Source organism: Tachyglossus aculeatus, chromosome 18 (genome assembly GCF_015852505.1).
Source record: "Tachyglossus aculeatus isolate mTacAcu1 chromosome 18, mTacAcu1.pri, whole genome shotgun sequence".
Taxonomy (NCBI): Eukaryota; Metazoa; Chordata; class Mammalia; order Monotremata; family Tachyglossidae; genus Tachyglossus; species Tachyglossus aculeatus.
In genome coordinates, this window is record NC_052083.1 from 36443561 (window position 1) to 36463986 (window position 20426).

Here is a 20426-nt window from a genome sequence, read left to right on the forward strand (position 1 = left end):
CCAATCTCCAGCTGAGGTAGGAAACAGTCCTTCCTGGCTAGGTGACTGCAAAGTGAATAGGGAAAGATGTTAAGGTGGCTAGAAGAGGAGCGGGGAAAATTCAGATAAAAGTGTTCCTTCCTTTTCCAGACCAGCCTTCGGAACAAATGAAAATGCCCAGTTCACTAAGAGTATCTCACCTGGCTTCAGTCTGTACAATCTCTGTCTCCCCCTATTCATTCTTTACCCTCCCTTTCTACGGCCCCTTTCACCTGACACTTAAATACGCGTCTCTACAGCTGCAGTTGGTTATGCTTTTATTATGTTTCTGACCCCCGGGGTTGCAGATGTGTAGGGCTCTGTGTTTCTTGGCCTTTCTTAAGGTCTGGTCTACCTCCCCCTATTCAACTGTAAGCACTTGGAAAGCAGGCGCCTTCCTTTGGAATTCTTCAATCCCCTGCGACCCCTCAACCCCCAAGGCTGGTAAGAGTCATGGACAGCGTCATTTTTTTCCTGTTTTTTTCTTTATGGTATTTGTTAAGCGCTTATTCTGTGTCAAACACTCGAGCTTGGAGAAGCAGTGTCGCTTAGTGGAAAGAGCCCGGGCTTGGGAGTCAAAGGTCATGGGTTCTAATTCTGTCTCCACCATTTGCCAGCTGTGTGACTTTGGTCAAGTCACTTAATTTATCTGTGCCTCAGTGACCTCATCTGTAAAATAGGGATTAAGACTGTGAGCCTCACGTGGGACAACCTGATTACCTTGTATCTACCCCAGTGCTTAGAACAGTGCTCGGCACACACTTAACAAATACCGTCCTCATCATCACTGTACTAAGTGCTTGGAAAGTACAATTCAGCAATAAAGAGAGACAATCCCTGCCCACACCAGATTGACAGTCTAGAAAGAGGGGGGGATGGACATCAAACAAGTAAAACAAGTAAACAGGCATCAGTATAAATACATAGAATTATAGATATATACACATCAAAACATGTAAGCAAATAAAACAAATTATAGGTATATGCACATAATAATAATAATGGCATTTATTGAGCACTTACTATGTGCAAAGCACTGTTTCAAGCTCTGGGGAGGTTACAAGGTGATCAGGTTGTCCCACGGGGAGCTCACAGTCTTAATCCCCATTTTTCAGATGAGGTAACTGAGGCACAGAGAAGTGAAGTGACTTGCCCAAAGTCACACAGCTGACAATTGGCAGAGCTGGGACTCAAACCCATGACCTCTGACTCCAAAGCCCGGGCTCTTTCCACTGAGCTACGTTGCTTCTCTTCATAACAAATAAATAGAATTATTTATATAAATGCATACATATATTTATATAGATAGATACTGGAGAAGCAGTGTGGCTTAGTGGCAAGATCCCGGGCTTGGGAGTCAGAGGATATGGGTTCTAATCCCGCCTCCACCACTTGTCTGCTGTGTGACCTTGGGCAAGCCACTTAAATTCTGTGTCTCAGTTCCCTCATCTGTAGAATGGGGATTAAGAGGGTGAGCCCCACATGGGACAAGCTGATTACCTTGTATCTCTTACAGCATTTAGAACAGTGCTTGGCACATTCATTAATTCATTCATTCATTCAATCGTATTTATTGAGCACTTACTGTGTGCAGAGCACTGTACTAAGTTCTTGGGAAGTACAAGTTGGCAACATATAGAGATGGTCCCTACTCAACAGCGGGGCACATAGGAAGCGTTTAACAAATACCATAATTATTATTATTATGGGAAGCAGTGTGGTTTAGTGGAAAGAGTCTGGGCTTGGGAGTCAGAGGTTGTGGGTTCTAGTCCCAGGTCTACCACTTAGCTGACTTTGGGCAAGTCACTTAACTTCTCTGTGCCTCAGTTACCTCATCTGTAAAATGGGGGTGAAGACTGTGAGCCCTACATGGGACAATCTGATCACCTTGTATCCTCCAAAGCGCTTAGAACAGTGCTTTGCACATAGAAAGTGCTTAACAAATGTCATTATTATTATTATTATTATTATTATTGTCTGCTGTCTGACCTTGGGCAAGCCACTTAACTTCTCTGTGCCTCAGTTCCCTCATCTGTAAAATGGGGGTTAAGACTTTGAGCCCCATATGGGACAACCTGATGAACTTGTATCTCCCCCAGCGCTTAGAACAGTGCTTGGCGCATAGGAAGCGCTTAACAAATACCATCATCATCACAGATATGTACATTTATACACATAAGGGCTGAGGGACATCCCAGCCCGGAGCCTTGCCCGGCCCGCGTCCCTGGGGGAGCAGGAAGCCGGGTGGGCCGGGGCAGGGGGGTCTTCCGAGCCGGATGGGTTTCGGTTTAATTTCCTCCCACTGCGCACCGCCCTTTTCGGGGAGCAGCTCGGCGGTTACCATGGCAACAGCCGCATCTCCCGTAATGGTCCCCCCCTTCTTCCCAGATTTAGGAAACCCGGGGCTTGTGCCCGCCCCGCGGGGCAGGGGGGCGACTTGCCTCCCTCTCAGACCAAGCAGGACCCCCAATCAATTAGTCTGGGGAGGGGCAGGCCGGGACCAAGAGAAATCACGCGCAAGGAAATAAGGATTTAGATTCACATCGAAAACATACCCCCTCCCCCAGTCCTGACCGGCCTGTCCATTTTCAGGCATCGGCTGCTCAAGTTCATTCATTCAGTCAGTCGTATTTGTTAAGGGCTTACTGTGTGCAGAGCACTGTACTAAGCGCTTGGGAAAGTACAATACAGCAATGTGACAATCCCTGACCACAACGAAATCCCCTCCCGGGGGAGGAGGGACTGGAGGCAGTGGACAAGCCCTGTGCATCTTCTATTTCTTCAAAGGTGATGTTTTGGACGTTGGCTGGAGGGTTTCCCGGGGCTGCCCGAGGACCAGAGATTTGAGCCCCTTCCTTCCTCTCCCCCTCGCCCCCCTCTCCATCCCCCCATCTTACCTCCTTCGCTTCCCCACAGCACCTGTATATATGTATATATGTTTGTACGTATTTATTACTCTATTTATTTATTTATTTTACTTGTACATATCTATTCTATTTATTTTATTTTGTTAGTACGTTTGGTTTTGTTCTGTCTCCCCCTTTTAGACTGTGAGCCCACTGTTGGGTAGGGACTGTCTCTATATGTTGCCAACTTGTACTTCCCAAGCGCTTAGTAGAGTGCTCTGCACACAGTAAGCGCTCAATAAATGCGATTGACTGATTGATTGATTAGTGTGGGCCTAATGTTGATCTGACTCCTTTGTGGCTACTCATGAAACCATCGTAGCCTAGTGGATAGAGCTCGGACTTGGGAGTCAGAAGGGCCTCGTTTCTTAACCCAACTCCACCACTTCATTCAATCGTACTTATTGAGTGCTTACTGTGTGCAGAGCACTGTACTAAGCGCTTATCTGCTGGGTGACCTTGGGTAAGTCATTTCATTTCTCTGGACCTCAGTTACCTCATCTGTAAAATGGGGATTCAGACTGTGAGCCCTATGAGCATCAGGGTCTGTGTCCAACCCGATTCACCCCAACTCTAGGTGTAACCTAAAGAAGCCAGGAAAGACACTGTTACCTCTGCCTTTCCCAGTTGGGGAGAGGTCAATGCTGTCTGGAGCAGAATTTCATGGGGGATGTGGCAATGGTACTAATGGCATTTATTAACATTTATTAAGCACTTGCGATGTGCTAAACACTGGGGAACATAGAAGAAAATCAGATTAGGTCAGGCAATTTCTGTTCCACAGGGCAGGTTTTTACAGATGAGGAAACAGGGAGCTATTAAGTAATTTGCTCAAGCTTTCATTCCAAGTGAAGAGATTGCCAAAGGAATTTAGCTCTAAACCCTAAAACATGTTTGCTACAGAGAAGCAGCGTGGCTTAGTGGAAGGAGCTTGGGCTTGGGAGTCAGAGGACATGGGTTCTAATCCCAGCTCTGCCACTTGTCTGCTGTGTGACTTTGGGTAAATCACTTAACTTCTCTGCGCCTCAGTTACCTCATCTGTAAAATGGGGATCAAAAGTGTGAGCCCTACGTGGGACAACCTGATTACCCTGTATCTACCCCAGAACTTAGTGCTTGGCACATAGTAAGTGCTTAACAAATACCATCATTATTATTATTAGCTAGAATATTCGCATTGGCAATCGATCGATGATATTTCTTGAGCGTTAACTGTGTGCAGAGCACACTATAAGAGAGTTGTTTGACAGGGTCCCTGCCCGGGAGGAGTTTACAAAATCTATTGAGCATTTGTGAACTGTTCATTCCCTTCTAGACTGTGAGACCGTTGTTGGGTAAGGACCGTCTCTATATGTTGCCAACTTGTACTTTCCAAGCGCTTAGTACAGTGCTCTGCACTCAGTAAGCGCTCAATAAATACGATTGAATGAATGAATGAGGTGCACCCGTCTCAAACTGACAGAGAGTCTGGGCGCGATTAGAAAAGTTGGGATGTTACTCCTATCCTCCAGTTTAGACTTGTCCTAAATTGAAACCAGGGGTTTATTGACAACTACAATACTGGACTAGCAGCAGAGCCTGGTGGATGGAGCACGGTTCTGGGCGTAAGAGCTATGTGACCTTGGGCAAGTCATTTAACGTCTCTGTGCCCCACCTACCTCAACTGTAAAATGGGATTAAGACTGTGAGCCCATATGGGACCTGATTGCATCTACCCCAGCATTTAGTATAGTGCCTGGCACATAGAAAGTCCTTAATAAATTACATATATATATATATATATAAAAACTTGGTTGCTGATGTTTGCTCTTGTCAAAGAGCTGCCGCAGTTGGCAGCTAATGACCTGTGATTTGTTTGCAAATTGTTTGACTAATGTTTTTATTTGATCCACCTCCCCCCTTCCTGAAATTACCTCACTCTCCCCCTTCAGGGACTTGCTTAACTTGCTGAAGGCCAAGTGCCCAAGGGGAAGTAGAGTTGGCGAGAGTAATGTGGGTGCGTTTAGCTGTGGGAAGTATAGCTGCGTGTGTTGGTAGGGGGAGGTGGGAAAGGAAAGGCAGAAAATTATTTCTATCCTGTTGCTGAATTGCTAGATCGTAAACTGCTTCAAGGCATGTTTCCTAACTCTGTTGAAGTCTAGCAAATGATCTATGCCCAGTAAGTGCTTAAATGATTGACGGCAGAAAACGCCCAGACTTGGCTCTGTAATTTATTTCAAGGACTGTCTTCCCCTGTAGACTGAAAACTCCTCGTGGGCAGGGATTTTGTCTATCAATTCTATTATATTGTACTCTGGCAAGTGAAGTATAGTGCTCTGCACTTAGTAAGTGTTTAGTAAATGCCATCGATGGATTGAGTGGTCAAAGTCCAGCCTCAGTGAATCAGTCAATCGTATTTAATAATAATAATAATAATGGTATTTGTTAAGCACTTACTATGTGCCAAGCACTGTTTATCCACTGGGGGAGATACAAGGTTATCAGATTGTCCCAGGTGAGGCTCACAGTCTTAATCCCCATTTTCCAGATGAGGTAATTGAGGCACAGATAAATTGTGACTTGCCCCAAGTCACACAGCTGACAAGTGGTGGAACTGGGATTAGAACCCACAAGGATTAGAACCCATAACTTCTGACTTTCAAACCAGTGCTCTTTCCACTAAAAGTATTGTATTAAGAGCTTAGTACAGCCACCAGAGCTTGGAGTAGACAGGCTCCTGGGCATCCTCTCTAACTGGTGAAGATGGTGTTCTCCCTCCCCTATGAGCCCCATGTTGGACACAGATTGTTTAACCCAGCATTTAGAACGGTATTTGACCCATAGAAAGTACTTAATAATAATTGCGGCATTTAAGTGCTTACTGTGTACCACGCGCTGTACTAAGCACTGAAGTAGTTACAAGATAATCAGGCACCACAAAATAAGAGGGAAAACGGGGGAAAAAAATCCCCATTTTTCAGATGAGGGAATTGAGGTTCAGAGAAATTGTGACTTGCTCAAGGTCACACAGCAAACAAGTGGCAGAAACGGGATTAGAATCCAGGTCCTCTAAATCCCAGGCATATGCTCTTTCCACTAGACCGCACTGCTTAACACATATAATAATAATAACAATAATAATGATAATTTTAAGTCCTGGTCCCTGAATGCCTTCTGGAGTTCAGTAGCCTCAGCAATGGTGAATAGGGTCTTGGGGTCCATGGAATCCCCAGAGACTTCTAAATCCAAGCTCATCCCTTCCTTGCTCTCTGGGAGCAGGTATCACCTCTGTCAATCAATCAATCAATGGTATTTATTGAGCGCTTACTGTGTTCAGGGCATTGTACTCAGTGCTAGACTGTAAGCCCGTTGTCAGGTAGGGACTGTCTCTATGGGTTGCCGATTTGTACTTCCCAAGCGCTTAGTACAGTGCCCTGCACACAGTAAGTGCTCAGTAAATAAGATTGAATGAATAAATGAATGAGAGTACAATACTAGAGTTGGTAGATGTGTTTCCTGCCCATGAGGAGTTTCTAGCCCAGAGCAGAACTTGCCCTCTCAAAAACAGCAGCACTTAGTACAGTGGCCGGCACTTAGTAAGTACTTAACACATATCAAAAAACCCCAAACAAACAACATGTGTGTGTGTGTGTGTGTGTGTGTGTGTGTGTCTACCTTGGTCTGGTTCTTGCCCCAGGGGTAAAAGTAGAAGTGGACTCTGGGGCTGATGTTCATCAGACACCTTGGAGTCCCCCCACTTAGTGGTTACCCTGATGGTGGGCCCAGTTTGCCCATTGGTGCCCTGGTGGTACTCGGCTTCACTGGTACATTCTCTCCCAAGGGAAGGGCAGAGTGATGAGCAGATGGCTACCTAAGAGCCATAGTCCCTGCACACACACCCTGGCCCCCCACCCCCACATAAGTTCAGGGGTGCTTCCCCCAGCAGAATATTCCCCTCACTCCCAGACAATGCTTGCTAATCATAGTGATAATAATAATAATGTTGGCATTTGTTAAGCGCTTACTATGTGCAGAGCACTGTTCTAAGCACTTGGGGGGATACAAAGTGATCAGGTTGTCCCACGTGGGGCTCACATTCTTAATCCCCATTTTACAGATGAGGTAACTGAGGCTCAGAGAAGTTAAGCGACTTGCCCAAGATCACACAGCAGACATATGGCGGAGCCGGGATTCGAACCCATGACCTCTGACTCCAAAGTCTGTGCTCTTTCCACTGAGCCACGCTGCTTCTCATAGCCACGCTGCTTCTCATAGCCACGCTGCTTCTCATGTGCTGATGATGATGCTGACAGTGAAATCCACTGGGCCTTGGGACTTCTGTCCCTTCCCCCTGGGGTCATCCAGACCTGCAAGGGTCTCCCCTTGTTGGGGGGGGGGGGGGTGTCAAGACTCCGAGAATCCCTTGCGATTGCCAAGGCAGTAAAACAGGGCCCTCTTGGGCCACAGTAATCAGGGTGGTGAGATGTCTGAGCCGCCACTCAGTGATGGAAGGACAGGCCGCTGGGGACCAAGGCTGGAGGAGAAATCTGAAGAGAGAGAGAAAGCTGGGCCCTTAGGGGAGAAGGTGGAAAATCAAACCCCGCACCTGCCTGCCTGCCGGCTGCTTGCCTACTCATCTGCCTGCTTGCCCATCTGCCTGCTCATAAGCCACCATTTGTACCAACTTGCCCCTTGGGGTGGGGCTGGTTGAGGAAAGAAGCATTAGGGAGGGTGCAGTCTTTGGGGTTCTCTCTGAGCTGCTGAAATCTTGAGGCAAGGAGGCTCAGAACAAGATCCTTCAGCCTGGATGGTGTCTTAGACTTTGGGGTACTGCCCAGGTGCTGACACAGGGCTCTGCACACAGTAGGTGCTCAGTCAGTAAACACAGTGGGTACCGAGGCACTGGGGTCCTGGAACCTCCTGTGAGAAACTCCCTCTCCACCCCTGGCTCTGGGCCCACCAGCTGGAGTGACTCTTGCGTGAACATCTTCGATCCATGGATAACAATAATAATAATAATAATGATGGCATTTGTTAAGTGCTTACTATGTGCAAAGCACCATTCTAAGCGCTGGGGGGGGGGATACAAAGTGATCAGGTTGTCCCACGTGGGGTTCACAATCTTAATCCCCATTTTCCAGATGATGGAACTGAGGCTCAGAGAAGTGAAGTGACTTGCCCAGGGTCACACAATCCCATTTATTGAGCCTTCCAAAGGGATGCAGTTGAGCCTCAGAGGCAGAGACCAGCTTAGGGTTCCCCGGCGAGGTCCCCGGAGAGCTGAGACCAGGACCCAGGAGCCTGGCACTCACTTCACCAGTTCAAGCTGCCTCTGATCCAATGGCTCCTCCCTTGACTTTGGAATGCCAGGACTGTCCCTGGAGGAAATCCGGCATTTCTCCTCTGCTTGGCCCCCTCAGAGATCCAGTCTGGAGGAGAAGCAGCATGACCTAAAGGAAAGAACTTGGGCCTGGCTCTGGCTCTGCCACTCGACTGCGGTTTGACCTTGGGCAAGTCACTTCACTTCTCTTTGACTCAATTGCCTCACCTGTAAAATGGGCATTAAGACCGTGAGCCCCTTAAGGGACAGGGATTGTGTCCAACCCGATTAGCTTGTGTCTACCCCAGTGCTTAGAACAGTGCCTGGCACATAGCTTAACACATAACCTTAAAAAAAAGAAGGAGCCCTGGCCCTCCCTCTGCCTTGACCTCATCTTGCTACTCTCGTACTACAACACACTACAACTCCAGCCCACACACTTTGCTCCTCTTATGCTAACCTTCTCACCGTACCTCAGTCTCGTCTATCTTGCCGCCAACCTCTCACCCACGTCCTGCCTCTGGCCTTGGTCTGGCTCTTGCCCCGGGGGTAAAAGTCAGCTCTCAGCTGTGTGACTTTGGGCAAGTCACTTAACTTCTCTGTGCCTCAGTTACCTCATCAGCAAAATGGGGATTAAAACTGAGCTCCCCGTGGGACAACCTGATCAGCTTGTAACCCCCCCAGCACTTAGAACAGTGCTTTGCACATAGTAAGCACTTAACAAACACCATCATTATTATTATTATTAAAAGTAGAAGTGGACTCTTGGGCTGATGTTCATCAGACACCTTGGAGTCTGGGAGGTATGCCCTCCCTCTTCATATCCAACAATGCCTCTCCCCCTCTCCAAAGCCTCATTGAAGGCACCTCTCCTCCAAAACTAAGCCCTCCTTTCCTCTTCTCCCACTCCATTTGGTGTCGCCCTGACTTGCTCCCTTCATTCAGTCCCCTCCCAGACCCAAAGTACTTACGTCCATATCTGTCATTTTTAAATTTACATTAATGCCTGTCTCCCCTCTAGGCTGTAAGCTCACTGTGGGCAGGGAATGTGTCTGCCACACTGTTATATCAAACTCTCCCAAGCGCTTAGTACAGTGCTCTGCACACAGTAAGTGCTCAACAAATACCATTGACTGACCTAGCACAGATCATGGCCTGCCCACTCAGATTTCCTTTCTGGGGGGTTACGTGGGTCCGGGGCAGCAGGTGGCAGGCATGGCTGAACTCTGATTGATGCTACCAACCCGGCTCCAGTCACCCTGGACCCCACCACAGCTCTAGGGCCTGGGTTTGGCAGGCTGAAGTCGGTGTGTTTATGCTTCTGTTTCTGCCTCTTGTGTTGGTGTCCCGTCTCTGCCAGGATACTGAAAGCCCCTTTTGGGCCGGGCCTGGATCTCTCTTTTTCTGGGGGCCTCTGCCAGGCTCTGCCCCAAGCCCTATCCATCATGAGGATGTTGATGCCACTAGGCAGGACAAGCCTAGGTTCCTGGTGCAGGAACAGGCCCAGGAATGGACAAAAGGGTCAAAGGAGCCTGGCAGGGATTTGGGGAGAAAGTACATATGTAGGTGGAGGGGAGTGGGGAGGGGGGGGGCACCAGTAGATATGGGGAGGGGGTCTCAGACCTGGTTGCTGCCCCTTGTCTTGCCCGGCTATGTCCCGGCCTCTGGGCAGCTCAAGTGGGCGGGCAGACCGAGGCTCAGAGGCTAAAAGCAGCTCTCAGAAGCTGCCCCCAAAAATAGCCCCGCTCTCTGCTCACTCACAACGGAGCTGATCCTGTGACATGGCCCGGCACGGAAAGGAGCTGGCAGCAGGACAGGGCCTTCCGACCCCAACGCCCGGATTTAGCTGCCCGGCCCGGGACTGAGTTACACCGGCCTGAGCTGGGGGGCGGTGTGGGCAGCAGCAGGGGATGGTGCCGAGTCAGCCAGAGGTGATGTCACGCACCAGGTGGTGACGTCACTCCCCTTCTCGGGCCTCGGGGTCCCGAGCCAAGGTGGCAGGGCCACCAGGGCTGAGGGTGGGGAGCGGGGTGAGGTCCGGGCTATCCATCCTTATCTGGCCACTCCGTAGTCCCAGCCAAGCCTGCCATGTTGAGCTTGATAAGGCCCCAGCAGGCTACCCAGCCCTTATCTGAGCCCCCCAGCTTCCAGTGGACTCACTGGCCGCCCCTTCCCTCCCTGCTCTGTGGGGCATACCCAGGTGTCAGGGGGCCCCGACTAGCCACCGGGCCTGAGAGCCCAAAGGGAGAGTGCCCCAGGGGTAAGGCTACCTGCATAGGGGTTCCTGACTCCCGGGGGGCTGCCCCCCCGCCTGGCCCCTTCCACAGCCCAACAGAGCAGAGTCAGGACCTGGACCCAGAAAACAGTGCTCTGCATATTGTAAGCGCTTAATAAATGCTATCATTATTATTATTATTAAATCCTGGGCTCCTGGATGCCAGGGCCGTATCCCAACCCCGTGCCCGGGAGAGTTGCAGGGCATTGACCCGGGGGGACAAGCGCGCTGGCCTAGACTAAGTCCAGCTGCTGCCTCCTGGCTTAGGGCTGCCCAGTACCTTATTATGAAAGGCCCCCCCGCCACTTCTAAATCATCTACAGAGCTGCTTGCCAGCATCCGCCAGCCAGATGGGGCCGGGCCTTCACTGTCGCCCTCCTCCTCCCACCTCTGCTGACACATCTGGGGAGGCAGATGGCTATTCCCTTACAGTAGGGCAACCAGAAGCCAGCCCCGCTTGCTCCCCAGTGCTCTGCCCTGGAAGTGGGGGCCAGAGAGCTTCCAGAGACCCCTGACCTGCAGGGCAGGAGTGAGTAGGGCTGTGCGGGGGTAAGGGGTGGCACTCAGGGGACCCCGGGCCAGCAGAGGAACGTGGCTCAGAGCCAGGTCTCCGTCTTAAACCCTTGGACGCAAGTCCTCGGCCTAGTTATGTCCATTTCTTGGGCTCTCGGTGTTTGCGATACAAAAACTGGATCAGAAGATGGCCAAGAGGTTGTATTTTTCCCCTCCAAATACTGGAAATTTTCGGTTCATTGTAGGGGAGGGAGGTGCCACGTTTGAGATAAGAAGGCTTGCCAGGCTATGCCCCAGAGGGACCCTGGCGTCCCCGGTCCCCAGCCGGGCCCGACGCCGCGGTGCCAGGGCGCCTCCTGGCGGCCAGCGCTGAGCACCACAGACTTGGGCCCCAGAAACCCACCGCCTCATCTCCCCTTCCCCTCTTCTAATAATAATAAAAATGGCATTTGTTAAGCGCTTACTATGTGAAAGCACTGTTCTAAGAGTTGGGGAGTTTACAAGGTGATCAGGTTGTCCCTCGTGGGGCTCACAGTCTTCATCCCCATTTTACAGATGAGGTAACTGAGGCACAGAGAAGTGAAGTGACTTGTCCAAAGTCACACAGCTAACAATTGGCCGAGCTGGGATTTGAACCCATGACCTCTGACTCCCAAGCCCATGCTCTTTCCACTGAGCCATGCTGCTTCTCAATTGCTTCTTCTATTGGAGCTTCTCCTCCTTGGGCTGCTCATCTGCTTTCTATCCAGGCCACAGATCCCCAGATCCCATTCCCTCAATTCCCTGTGCTCCTACTTCCTGGTTCAGACCCCTAGGCAATCAATGGTATTGATTAATGGTATCATCAAGCAAAAACTCCTCACTCTCGGCTTCAAGGCGCTCCATCACCTCACCCGCTCCTACCTCACCTCCCTTCTCTCCTTCTCCATTCCAGCCCGCACCCTCCGCTCCTCTGCCACTAACCTCCTCACTGTACCTCATTCTCGCCTGTCCCACCGTCGACCCCGGCCCACATCCTACCTCTGACCTGGGATGCCCTCCCTCCACACATCTGCCAAGCTAGCTCTTCCTCCCTTCAAAGCCCTACTGAGAGCTCACCTCCTCCAGGAGGCCTTCCCAGACTGAGCCCCCTTTTTCCTCTCCTCCTCCCCATCCCCCCCCGCCCTACCTCCTTCCCCTCCCCACAGCACCTGTATATATGTTTGTACAGATTTATTACTCTATTTTACTTGCACATATTTACTATTCTATTTATTTTGTTAATGATGTGCATCTAGCTTTATTTCTATTTATTCTGATGACACCTGTCCATATGTTTTGTTTTGTTGTCTGTCTCCCCACTTCGAGACCGTGAGCCTGTTGTTGGGTAGGGACCGTCTCTATATGTTGCCAACTTGTACTTCCCAAGCGCTTAGTACAGTGCTCTACACACAGTAAGCGCTCAGTAAATATGATTGAATGAATGAATGACTGAGCATTTACTGTGTGAGAGCACTGTACCAAATGCTTGGAAGCTTGGAATGCGATAGAGTTGGTGGATGAGATCCCTGCTCTCAAGGGGCGTACAATCTAGTGAGCATCTGCAGCAGACAAGGGAGGGAGAGAGGTTAAGGGGCTGGTCTCCCCAGAGTCCCTCGGACCCTCCCAGGATCCTCGGAAATGGGGGTCGGTGAGAACTGTAGGCCCTGTGGTCTCTCTCTGGAAGCCATGTCCTGTCCCTCAGGCAGCAGAGACCAGTTTGGCCTTCAATCTATCCATGGTGCTCATGGAGTTCTTACTGTGCTCAGAAGAAGACAATCCCTGAATCTGGGGGAGTAGCTTGGGTGGGGCAGGTGTCTGGACCCTAACTGCCCACTTGTGCTAACTTTCTCCCTGTGCCTCGTTCTCGCCGTCGACCCCTGGTCCACATCCTACCTCTGGCCTGGAATGCCCTCCCTCCTCAAATCCGCCAAGCTAGCACACTTCCCTTCAAAGCCCTAGTGAAAGCTCACCTCCTCCAGGAGGCCTTCCCAGACTAAGCCCCCCTTTTCCTCTGCTCCCCTCCCCATCTCCCCAACTCACTCCCTTTACTCTATCCCCCTTCCCACTTCACAGCACTTGTGTATATATGCACATACCTATAATTCTATTAACTTTATTAATGGTGTGTTTATGTAATTCTATTTATAATGGTCTCACTGATACCTGTTTACTTGTTTTGATGTTTGTCTCCCCCCACTTCTAGACTGTGAGCCTGTTGTGGGCAGGGATTGTCTCTATTTGTTGTTGAATTGTACTTCCCAAGCGCCTACTACAGTGCTCTGCACTCAGTAAGCGCTTCAATAAATATGATTGAATGAATGAATAAATGAGGAAGGGGGCCAAGGGGCAGTGGTCTGACCTCAACTCCCTGCCACTTCCATTTTGCTCAGCTACTGTACTGACTGGCTGGCTAGTTTGGCCAACAAAGCAAAGAAACTGTCCACTCTGCTGCCGAGCCTGGTGGGGAAGACCTGAGGGGGAGTTCAAGCTCTTTTTTGTTGGGGGGGAGAGGGGAAATCAAGTGACCCGCCTCATCGCGCAGGAGAAGCTGGGAGGCAACTCGATCCATCCCTTCATCCCCTCAAAATGAAAAAGACAAATAGGTAGAGGACCTTAATGTTTGATTCTCTGCCTCTCCCTCAGGGCTAGGAGGAAGGTCAGAGTCCACTGCCTCTTGTGGAGCCCCAAAGTGAAACCAGGGTGAATGAGGAGACCAAAAGTCCACTCCCCTTAGCCTCTCCTCTATCTTAGTCCCCTTCAAAACCCCAAACCTCTACTTCCCCACTCATTCCCCTACTCCCCGGGCTCAGTGGAAAGAGCCCGGGCTTGGGAGTCAGGGGTCAGGGGTTCTAATCCCGGCTCCAGCACTTGTCAGCTGTGTGACTTTGGGCAAGTCACTTCACTTCTCTGGGCCTCAGTTCCCTCATCTGTAAAATGGGGATGAAGACTGTGAGCCCCTTGTGGGACAACCTGATTACCTTGTATCCCCTCCAGCGCTTAGAACGATGCTTTGCACATAGTGAGCGCTTAACAAATGCCATTATTATTATTATTATTATTATTTTGGGGGCCGCCAGGAGTTCCTTAGCAAACTGTTGGGTCTGTGAGGTACCTCCGCCACTCGTCTGCTGAGTGACCCTAGGTAAGTCACTTAACTTCTCTGTGCCTCAGTTACCTCATCTGTAAAATGGGGATTAAGTCTGTGAGCCCCACGTGGGACAACCTGATCACCTTGTATCTACTTCAGCGCTTAGAACAGTGCTTGGCACATAGTAAGCGCTTAACAAATACCATCATTATTATTATCAGCCTCCTCCAGAGGGCAACACTGCCCCACACATACCTGAGCAAGGCACTGGCTTGGGCTCCCACTAGCCCGCAGGTGGATCCTGCCTTTGCCCTCCACCCTACTAGCCCAGGAGAGTCAGACAGTCTCCCAAAGAGTCAGGGGAGGCAGGGGGACCCCTGTGTGTTTGGGGGTGAGTCTTTCCCTCTTAACCTCACCCAGGCTGTACCCCTTTTCTCCACAAGCCCTTGGGGTCCCGTGGCTGGGACCCTGCCCCGCCCACTGGTTGATGATAATAATAATAATAATGGCATTTGTTAAGCACTTACTATGTGTAAAGCACTGCTCTAAGTACTGGGGGAGATACAAGGTGATCAGGTTGTCCCACGTGGGGCCCATTTTACAGATGAGGTCACCGAGGCCCAGGGAAGTGAAGTGACTTCCCCAAAGTCACACAGCTGACAAGTGGTGGAGCCGGGATTAGAACCCATGACCTCTGACTCCCAAGCCCGGGCTCTTTCCACTGAGCCGCGCTGCTTCTCTGTGTGGGTAAGTCACTTCACTTCTCTAGACTGTCAACTCAGTCTAGTCTGAGTCTAGTCTCAGTGGGCAGGGAATATGTCTACCAATTCTGTTGTATTTTACTCTCCCAAGTCCTTAGCACGGTGGTCTGCACATAGAAAGCGCTCAATAAATACCACTGATCGATTCTCTGGGCTTCATTTTCCTCAACTGTAAAATGGGGGTGGTTCTCTCTCCTATTTAGACTAGGGGACAGGGAGTGTGTCTGACCTAATTAACCTGTATCTACCCCAGTGTCTAGGAAGTGCTCAGCATATACGTGATTAACAAATAGCATAATAATAATTATTATTATTATTAAGAGCTGATGGTCCGGCCTGCCCATCCCACCCACAGATGGTGCCAAGGAAGCTGATTCAACTGGGGGATCCCAGCTGTCTCACTGATGTGAAGTTGGGGGACATGACCGGGGACAGGTCTGAGAACCCCACAACACCCACCAGCCCTGGGAGCCAGGTGGACGGAGCCCAGGATAGGTGTGGGACCGTGGGGGGTGGGGGGTGGTTGTTAAGGGGTCCAGGAGAGAAAGAGAGAGCACCCCCCCACCCCACATCCACACTCCAGCTCTGGCCCAGCCTGTTATCCATCCCTGCCTCCCTTCCGACCCCAAACCCCCCTGTCGGAGCCGGGGAGCCTCCGTCTCCTAGAGGAACAGCCCCCCTGCCCCTCCACCTCCTGTCCCCTGCGGTCAGAGGAATGTTCCCAAGCAGAGGCCCAGACCAGCCTTTCCCGTTGACTCCTGGCCTGGGCACTCCCAGAGGACCCTGGGAACCGAGCGCTCAGCCCGTCCCCCCCGACAGGCTGGGCCCCCGGACTGGCAGCTGCCTCCAGAGCCCCAGGGGCAGCTCCCCAGCAACCCGTGCCAGCCCCCAGGGGCAGAGAGCGGGAGATGGGAAGCCAGAGGCAGAATGGTTCACAGGGCAGAGAGGGGATGGTTCAGGGTCCCCGCTCCAGGAGGGTCTCTGCAGTGGAGGGACCCTTTCTGAGAGGCCCAGAAACCCCAACTTCAGGAGGGGGTCCTCGACTCTGGCCACTTTTCTGTCAGCCATTTGGCTTAGCCAGTGATCGGGTCGATGTGGCCACCTCCCGGTACACCACCGCTCAGCTAGGATAATAATAATAATAGTTATGATATTTAAGTACTGGGATACTACTCCAAGTGCTGTGGTAGATACAAGATAGATTGGACACAGTCCCTGCCCCACATGGGGCTCAGTCTTCATTCCCATTTTACAGATGAGGGACTGAGGCCCAGAGAAGTTAAGTGACTTGCTCAAGGTCCCACAGCAGACAAATGGCGGCTCCCAGGCCCTTGTTCTATCCACTAAGTCGTGCTGCTGGATCCCCAAGGGCTGGGCAGGGAGGGGCCTGGGAGCTCCCTGACTGATCCTGACTTCCAACCCCACTGGGGCTCAAAGATGGGGGATGGCCTGGGCCCCACCCCTGGAAGATCGGCCTCTCCCTCCCCAGCCCATCCGCTCGACAGGGGCTTCCCCGCACGCCCCAGGAGGAAATCAGGTGTCGAGCGTGTGGTGAGGCCGTGGGGTGCGGGCTGGCTGGAGCCAGGGAGGCGGGAGTCCCGTGGGCTAATCTGGGTTTGGACCTGACTCATCCTGCCCAAGTTTCCTTCTCTGCTATGGGGGAAAGGGGCCAGGTGGAGCCAGCCGGTCCGGCAGTCTGCTGGACGGTGGATTAGTCCGTGACAAGGAGAAAGCTCTCCACAAATCCCAGCCGCTTAGCGCTAACGCCTTCCTGCCCCCAACCCTGGGGCAGAGGAAGGGGAGAGGGAGCAAAGGTTACTGCCAGCTCTGCCCTCTCCAGGAGAGCCCAGGGCCCTGAGTCACGCCTGGCCCCGCTCTCTCTGGGCTCCTCAGGGTGAGGCCAGGGGCAGAGGGCAAAGGGCACTGCCCATCAAACAGGCCTCTGCTCTAAAACCCAGTTGAGAAAGCAGCATGACCTAGCGAAAAGAGCTCGGATCTGGATTCCAGTCCTGGTTCTGCCTCTCGCCTGCTTCGTGACCTTGGGCAAATCACTGAACTTCTCTGTGCCTCAGTTTCTTCATTGGTAAAATGGAGGTTAAATGACCCATTCTCTCACAGTGAGCCCCATGTGGGGCAGGAACTGTGTCTGACCTGATGATCTTGGATCTACCCCATGGTTAGAACAGTGTTCAGCACATAGTAAGCGCTTAACAAATCCCACTATTATTATTTATAATTTCTCCACACACCCCCGCAGAGCTCTGGTCGAAAGAGGTCAGGGGGTGCTCCAGTCCCCCTGGGAAGGTGCCTTTCCCTAGCACTGTCAGGCCCCTCCTGTCCCAGGTCCCAAGCGTCCTCCATCAGAGCTCCTCTCCAGCCCCTCACCCCCCAACCCCCTCCTGGGCAGCGATAGGCAGGCACACACCTCTCCCCCCTCCAGCAGGAACTGGGGAACCTGTTTGGTTTGGGAGTGGCACCAGCCAGGGAGGGAGGGGCCATCCCCAGAAAGCCAGGCATGGCAGCCCTTGGAAAAGGGGGCACCCCACAGAGCCCCTGTGCCTTGGGTCTAGAGAGAAGAGGCTGGGAGGTTTGCCCAAGCTGGCATGGGCAGGGAGAGGAGAGCCCTAGCAGGGCCTAGTGGAAAGGGCACAAGACTGTCAAGAGACCCGAGTTCTAGCCCCAGCTCTGGTACCAGCCTGCTGGGTGACCTTGACAGTCCCTCACCCTCTTTGTGCCTCAGTCTTTTCAACTTGAAAATGGGGATAAGATCCCCTACCTCTTAGAAAGAGCCCCATGTGGGACAGGGACTAAGCCTGATCTGATTATCCTGTTTCTACCCCAGTGCTGAGCACAGTACTTGGCATAGGGTAAGCACTTAGTAAATGTCTTACTCCTTCAGTCCAGCCTCCAGCATGGCTCAGTGGAAAGAGCACGGGCTTTGGAGTCAGAGGTCTTGGGTTCAAATTCTGGATCCACCAACTGTCAGCTGTGTGACTTTGGGCAAGTCGCTTAACTTCTCTGGGCCTCAGTTACCTCATCTGTAAAATGGGGATTAAAACTGTGAGCCCCCCGTGGGACAACCTGATCACCTTGTTATCTCCCTAGCACTTGGAACAGTGCTTTGCACATAGTAAGTGCTTAATAAATGCCATCATTATTACTATTATTATTTTGGAGTGGGAGAGGACCTGGGGGCAGTGCAGATAAGGTATGTTGGGGGAGGGTCTGAGCTCAGACTCTGTGGGGAGCAGGAAGATCGCCAAGCTGAATGTTGGAGGGGGTGTGTCCAGTTCCCACCTCTACTTCAGCCAGAATACCCCCTCACTCCCACAAGCTTCCCTCTGGTATCCAGTCCTAATGCAGACCCCAATAATCAACACAGGTCAGCATCTTTTCCCTCCCCACCCCCGTTCCTCTGCTGTTCCCAGAAGCCTAAGAGAATGGGAAGGTTGGCATGGTGCCCAGGGCTCAGTGAGCACTAGGGGCTGAGACACTCTGCTGAGCAACTCTCGCACCCTGGGGATAGCCTTGCCCCGGCCTTCCTGGATGGCCAAGAGGAGCCCAAGGAGGGCAGAAGCCCGACAGTGGGGTGGAGGGAAACAGGCAAGACCCCTGTGCTGAGTGGAGCCCCCAGAGGGTTGAGCCCAGGGCAGCAGACAGGAAGCCAGCTGGGCCCAGAGCCGCTTAGCATGCTCAGCACGGCCGACGCCTCCGAGCAAAAGGACTGTCCTGTTTCCCTCCTGGCGGCCACTTCTGGGTGGTCTTGGGGGCAAGAGGGGGGGGAATGTGGAGGCTGGGGCAAGGAGGGTGGCGTGGGGGCTAGGTGGAGTCCAGGGGTCGAGGCAGGGTGGCAGAAAGGAAAGCAGCCGTGAAGGGTGGGAAAGAGCTGGGTTGAAGCCAAGGGGAACCATCTCCTCCAACCTCAATCCCCACCCTACCAGGACCCCGGAGCCCAGAAGACCCCAAAACCCTAATAGAGAGGCCAGGTCTACCACCTCTCAGGCCTCTGGCAGTGCCCCAAATCCCTCCCCAAGCCCCTCAAGGACCAGTTCTGATTGCGGTCTCTGCCAGCCCCCTATCTGTTATTTGTTTATATTAACATCTCGCTCCCCTGCTCTGGACTGTAGGCTCCTTATGGGCAGGGAATGTGTCTCTTGTTGGGTTGTGCTCTCCCAGGAGCTTGGTGCAGTAAGCGCTCAATAAACATGATTGAATGAATGAATTAATGCTATGTGACCTTGGGTAAGTCACTTCACTTCTCTGCCCCTCAGTTACCGCATCTGTAAAATGGGGATTGAGACTGTGAGCCCCTTGTGGGACAGGGACCATGTCCAACCTGATTTGCTTGTATCCACACCAGCGCTTAGTACAGTGCTTGGCATATAGTAAGTGCTTAACAGATGTCATTATTATCATTATTATTATTATCTCCCGGCACTGAGCCCTTCAGGAAGCCCCATCTGGGGAGGTCGGGGGGGGCTCTGAGTAGGGATGTCCCGATGGAACCCGTTGATTTGGTCAGCACAGTCCCCCCACCATGGAAAATTTCCAGAGCACCTGTCCCAGCTTCTGCATTCTCACCCAAATCCCTTCTACTGCAAGTGGAAGGACGAAAGATGGGGGGTGGGTCAGAGGCAGTGGTACCACCCTTTCCCTCCTCCCCCCTGGGTGGTTGGGAGCAGAAAGGCGAAAACAGTGGATTGACCATTGCAGAACGGACCTGCCCTATGGCCAGACTGTAAAGTGCCCAGGCCTTGGGGCCAACAGAAGCTCTGCTCTTGGCCTTCTCCCAACAGGCCGATGACCCATTCCCACCTTCCTCTGGGCTCAGGAAGGGATTGCCTGGATTTCAACAGGAAGACTGAGGCCGAGGGAACAAGAGAAGACGCTGCCCCCAACTGCCCACCCTTCACCCACACTTGCCAACCTGCACACACAAACCGGTCACGTCTTCCAAACCTGCCCAGCCTGCCATCTGGGAAAGGTTCCCCCACGATGCCCGCTCCCCCACAGGCAGCATAAAGGACGAGGGGGACGGGAGGCCCTTTGCCGTGTTGTTTCGGTGGGAACTGGACTGAAGCCCTCACCGTGAAGTGTGGGGTGTCCAGGGAGGGGTTAATCTAGGGTTCCCGGGTTTGGGCATTGTGATCTTACCTGGGGAGCTGGGCCCACTGATCGCTGGGGGTCCCGAGGACGGATGCTGACAGATGCCTGACCGGAGAAGCAACGAGAGCAAATGTGGTCTGGGAGAAGCCTGGGCAAGGAATACCGCGGACTCCCCAGCTCAGAGACCTTCGTCTGATCCCTCCAGCCAGGCCTGGCCTTGGGAGAGTTCAGTCGTGCTCACCGGGTTCCCTCCGGGAGTGTTTGCTGGAGGAGGAAATCTGGCCCTCGAGAACATTCAGAAAGTAGAGCAAATGCACAAAAGAAGTTACTTAACTGCTCACTGAGGCTCAATTGTGCCCAGTGATTTAGATTGTTAACTTTCCTCTCCGAGTGTTTGTTATGAAAAGATACTTTGGCTAGTTACTTAGCTACTTGCTGTT

General features: G+C 52.0%; 1 protein-coding gene across 3 annotated transcripts in view; it reads right to left on the reverse strand.

Moving 5' to 3' along the window:
* The window catches only part of SLC6A9 (solute carrier family 6 member 9), a 48282-nt gene extending 28087 nt beyond the window's left edge, over positions 1 to 20195 (reverse strand). For all 3 annotated transcript variants that reach the window (XM_038760552.1, XM_038760554.1, XM_038760551.1), the window contains exon 1: positions 20035 to 20195. The gene's annotated coding sequence lies outside the window, so the exon portion shown is untranslated. The remainder of the gene's footprint in view (positions 1 to 20034) is intronic.
* Between the last annotated feature and the right edge of the window lie 231 nt (positions 20196 to 20426).